Source organism: Mirounga angustirostris, unplaced genomic scaffold (genome assembly GCF_029215605.1).
Source record: "Mirounga angustirostris isolate CCGP_5_RB_7025 unplaced genomic scaffold, mMirAng1.0.hap1 SCAF_4, whole genome shotgun sequence".
Lineage (NCBI taxonomy): Eukaryota > Metazoa > Chordata > Mammalia > Carnivora > Phocidae > Mirounga > Mirounga angustirostris.
Genome location: NW_026991712.1, coordinates 121,556,294 through 121,561,804, shown reverse-complemented (window position 1 = coordinate 121,561,804; position 5,511 = coordinate 121,556,294). Strand labels below are relative to the sequence as shown.

Genomic DNA, 5,511 nt, shown 5'->3' with positions numbered 1-5,511 from the left:
AAATTGTTATCTAAGTCATGCTACTGAAGGAATATTATATTTCTGGCCCAGGTTCTTCTACATCCTTGCCATTGGTCTCCTTTTCCTTCGTGACTCATTGTGAATTCATCTGTAACACTCTGTCATCTGTTAGTCTTTCAGTTCTTACTATGTTCCAAAGCTAGTGCATTGATTCAATCCCATATTCCCAGACCAGGGTTTCTTAACCTATAGTGAATGCACTGGCCCATCTATATCTTCCCCAACTTTTTATTTCCTGGTCTTTTTTTCAGTTGCTTTGTTTTATTTATTTATTTATTTTATTTTCTGAGAAAGGGACCATGTATTCCATCAGATTTTTAAAGGGACTCTAAAAATACTAAGAAAGTAAGAAAGTCATCCAAAATAACAATTAAGATCTTTATAATAACTCGGAGTGGTGGTAGGCACACCTCTACTCTCTTCTGATGCCTTTTTCATTTTTATTTTATTTTATTTTATTTTATTTTATTTTATTTTATTTTATTTTATTTTATTTATTTTATATTTTTTGGTTTTCCCAAGGAGTTTATGTGGTCAAACCTGGGGACAGGGAGGCTCTACATCTAAAGGAAGGGGTTGGGTTTCTTGGTAGTGAAGTGTGGCTTGTGCTGGTGACACAGGACCCAGTAGGGCAGTGGGAACTTGATCTTGGAGTCGGAACTGCCTAACTGCCTGGGCAGCACTTTCTGGCTGCAATCTCCTCCACCTTCATGATTTGGATCTAGTGGGCCCGGGTGTGTGGTGTTGGGCACCCATGTCTCGATAGCACTGGGTGACTGCGCCCACAGTGGTCAGGTTCCGTTACTCCCAGTACATGTTGTGGGTGCCACTTTGGGGTCATAGAGCAGCCAGATGCTGAAGTTCCTCACTGCAAGGGGGATTTTTTGAACACCTGTCCAAAGTAGACAATTTCCCCTGAAGACTTCCTCATCTTCTTCAGGTGAGACACAAGGTACCAGAAACAGGACTTAGTGACAACATGATTAGGTGGGAAGGTTTGTGTGTGACCTGGGGTGGAGTGTGGCACTTGGGGTGAGGGCAGGCAGCACCCCACCACTTTGTACTCTCGCAGTATCCCCAAGGCCTTCGTGGCACCCTCTCTGCTCTTGCTGCCACCCAAGAAAGGTAGTTGTCATTTTAATTGAGCTTACTTAGTCTCTCCGTTAATGCTAGTAAGAAAGATTTTGAAAATTCTGAATCCCTAGATAACAAAGTACTTAATAAAAGGGGGTGGCCAGTGGGTGTGGAGGGTCTTCTCAGCAGTCCTAACAAACTGTGTGACATTGGATGAGTCATTTAATCTTGATGTTCCTCAGTTACTTTGTCTTGAAATGGTAATGCCAGTAGTTTCTTTACTTCCTTTGTAGGATTACTATGAGGATAAAATCGATTAACTGAAAAGCTAAAACATGTATATGCAATTCATGTATCTGCAGATATAGATATATAGATATATATATAGATAGATATGGATGTATATGAAACTTTTGAGCCCTGAGTGTAAATAAGGCAAGTATTTGCTTTGCACTGTAGCAGTTCATCGACAAATTTATTGGCCGACATTCTGATATTGAATATTCATATACAGTATAATAGTTCCATTTAATCTGAGGGGAGAATGTTTAAGCCTTCCCAACACAGGACTTCCCCTTCTGTTCTTTTTTTTTTTTTTAAAGATTTATTTATTTATTTGACAGAGAGACACAGCGAGAGAGGGAACACAAGCAGGGGGAGTGGGAGAGGGAGAAGCAGCTCCCTGCTGAGCAGGGAGCCTGATGGGGGCTCGATCCCAGGACCCTGGGATCATGACCCGAGCCAAAGGCATACGCTTAATGACTAAGCCACCCAGGTGCCCCTTCCCCTTCTGTTCTTTAAGTATTTTCCTTGGTGTGTGGGAGGCTATATGTTAGGGTAAAGAAAAATGTAGTCAGATGAATTTAAGCTTTTATCTCTATCTTACCCTTTACTAAATCTGGGTCCCTGGGAAGTTAGTAGGTCCTTTATGAATGACTGTGTTCTTTATATCTTTGAAGAAACCAACTAGATTTATTTTCCTAACATCAGTTTTGTGCTTTTATAAGTCCTTTGATTTTTTTCCCACTACCAACTTCTTAAAGTCTAATTATAGTATTGTCCTGAATTTACTGATGTTTTATCACTTCCTCTTGGATCATCTGTGAATGCCATCAAAATGTTATTAGCCTATTCCTCTAGCAGAGAGAAATTCTTTAGGATCTGCTGAACCTTCTGAAGATGATTTTTTTCTTAGCTCTGTTTTATTAATACCTCAATTTTTAAATCACCCTTCTCAAAGTAAAGCAAAAGCACCCAGTAAAGACTGTTTCTAAGCTCAAAGTGAAGAAAAGCTAGATCATCACAATTTTGGCCCTTTTTTCCTGTTTTCTCTTCTTGTTTAACAAGCAATTATTCTTTGGGTAAACTGTATCCATTTAAACACAAAATTTAATTTTAAGATTTATTTGTTTATAATAGCTTCTTAAGTGATCCTGAAACTGATGTATTTTTGTAGAATTTTCAGAAATATCATGTAAATGACTTCAGTTTATCTTGTAAAATGTATCTACGAAATAAACAAGAAATGATTTTAGCTAAGTTATCCTGGGAGTAAAGGTAAAATACAAAGGTTTGTTAAATTTAAAAGTAAAGGAATTAAGAGGATAGCTAGCAGGTATGTCTTTGTTCTTTCCTTTCTTTCTTTCCTTGTTTCCTGAATTATTTAGTTATAATGTTATAACATCTGCAATTTACTTTCAGTGGATTCAAGATGAAAAGAGAGAAAAAATATGCAAATATGGCAAATGTTAACAATTGTAAACATTTACATTTATTGTACTACTCTCAGTTTTTAAAGATATAAATTAAAAAATGTGTATGTATATCTAGCTCCTAAAATATATCAGGTACTTCCTTAGATACTGGGATAATTCAGTATTGAACAAAAAAATAAAGTCCCTGACCCCTGGAGCTTATGATATTATGCAGGTAACAGGCATTAAGCCAGTAGTTACACAATTCTTAAAATCAGTGTTGGTAAATAAGATGAATGAGTTTGATGTTTATATAGGATCCTTCTCGATCCTTGCCTCTACTGGTCCAGTCTAGCGTTGGAAACCTGTGGCTGGGTGATTGTTTAACTTCAGAGCCTTCATACAGGACCAAGCCATTGGCCTCAAACCAAGAAAAATAAACTGCCTTATCTGGGTTTTTATTTCATTTTCCTCCCATCTTTTTTTGCCCCCCTTCACCTTGCCATCCATGGGATCTATAGCCTACTTCTTTATGTCACCAAAACTAATTTCAAACACTACTAGGGATTTAAGTATAAGATGTAGGGAAACAATCTCTTGAACTCTGAACTCTGCCAAGTTTTAGATTCTGAACAGACAATTCTCTTGGAGTCATACGATTAATGGAATATGAATGGATGCAATACATATAGTTTCAGGGACACTTCTCTGACAGGAAGCTGCTTGCTTTCAACTTCCTCTTTCCAAAGACCGGATTGAGGGGGTGGTTAAGAGCCAGCTTTCACTATTCCAACAACCATGTGCATGACCTTGTAGAGTAGTCCCCTCTCGGTCTTGGATCATACCCCTACTCCTGTACTATTAAGAAGAAAATAAAATTCTCTCTTGTTTGAACTGCCCTGGTTTTAGGTTTCTTTTCTTTCCTTTTATTTATTTATTTTTTAAGGTTGCTTTTTTGGAGTCAGTTTGGCCTATATTCTAACTAATGTACACCTTAACTAAAAATCCAGGAATCATAATTGATTCTTCCTTCTTTGTGTCTCATCTTTTCTTTCCTCCTACAATAGTTCATGTCCTCCTTGACCCTTGCTCGAACGACTGAAGTAGTCACAAGGAGACTTGGTCTCTGAATCTTCCGACTCCCTCATCTCTTCCTTACCCTTCATACTTTCACCAGCTTTATCTCTCTAAAGCCCAGGCTGCATTTGTATTACTTGTTCTCCTCAAAGACATTCAGGTCCTTTCCCTGTTTGTGTTTTTTTAAATAAATCTTGTAAGATTTTATTTATTTTTTTCACAGGGAGTGAGAGAACACAAGCAGGGGGAGCAGCAGAGGGAGAGGGAGAAGCAGGGAGCCTGATGCGGCACTGGATCCCAGGACCCTGAGACCATGACCTGAGCTGAGGCAGATGCTTAACCAAATGAGCCACCCAGGTTCCCCTTCCTGTTTGTGTTTTTAAGTGCTGCATATTTTGGCTTTACCTCCTATGTCATGCCCAAATGGTTTTGAGAGAGGACCACCTTTCCCAACTTCTTCACTTATTGAAATTCTAATAATCTCTGAAATTCTAATAAGACTGGCTTAAATTTCAACTATTATGTGAAAATCTTTCCTCAGTTCCTCAGATTCAATCACAATTCTTGTACTATTTATACAACACTTTGCTTTTACCTCTTTCAGAGTGTTTTATTCAGCCAAATATTATAATGTCTTTAATATATACCTACCTCTACCACTAGAATATAAACTCCATGAGACTATGCACCATATTTTATTTTTCTGTATCATTTTCATTGCTGTCACCCATAGAAACTTGCATATTTCTCCATACATCAGAGGTAACAAAAAATATTTATTGAGTTTACTGACTTAAGGAAGGTTAAACTCTCCAATTCCTTCCTGAATTAGAATGATCCTTGCTGGAAGCCAAGATACTAACAGAGAAAGCTTATAAAGAGAAAGGAAATAAGGGGGGGGGAGGATTTTTTACACCTCCCCAAATTGGGTGTTTTAGTTTATTTACTTTAAGCAAGACATGATTTCCATTTTCTAAAGGAAAAAATCTTGAATATATTATAAGAAAACGATAAGGCTTTCTGGACATCAAAGAATTCTTACAAAATAACTTTTGGATGAGTTAAATGTAAAAGAATCAGAAACATACAAATTAAATTTCCCATGAGAGACACTGGGCTTAAAAATAAAGAAGAAACATGTTTAAAAAATATGGAGCTCAAAACTTCGAGAAAAGATTTTAGAAAACAAAATACTAAAGTTTAATAATATGGTAAAATTGAACTATAATGGCACATTATTCAAATATTTTTACTCCCTTCTAACTGCCCCCAAATATGGACCATTTCCTAAATGACAGGCTCTTTTAGAATCATGGTTTGACTTTAACGGTCTCAATTATCTATCCTCTCACTTTACCGTAAAATGCTAAGGAGAACTTTCATTTAACAAGGCCTTACAATGTGGTAAGTGTATTTCCAAAAATATCTCAATTAATCTGAACAACAATCCACATTCTCCAGATGTCCGTGTTTTTCTTGAGTCTCCAGTCCACGCTGTTGAGTATATCTCATGCTGCTGTAGGAAGCCCTTGCATATATCGCAACTCCTCCTAACTTTACAGATTATGATAGGGGTAAAGGAACTTGTTTTCTACCCTGAAAGTCTCACCATAACTTTGGGAAAGAGAAATAATATCAGCCTCAT

At 37.2% G+C, this 5,511-nt stretch overlaps 1 pseudogene; it reads right to left on the bottom strand.

Annotated features, from left to right (window-relative positions):
- Positions 1-584: 584 nt before the first annotated feature.
- Positions 585-1,584, bottom strand: LOC123860328 (large ribosomal subunit protein eL20-like; annotated as a pseudogene).
- Positions 1,585-5,511: the final 3,927 nt, after the last annotated feature.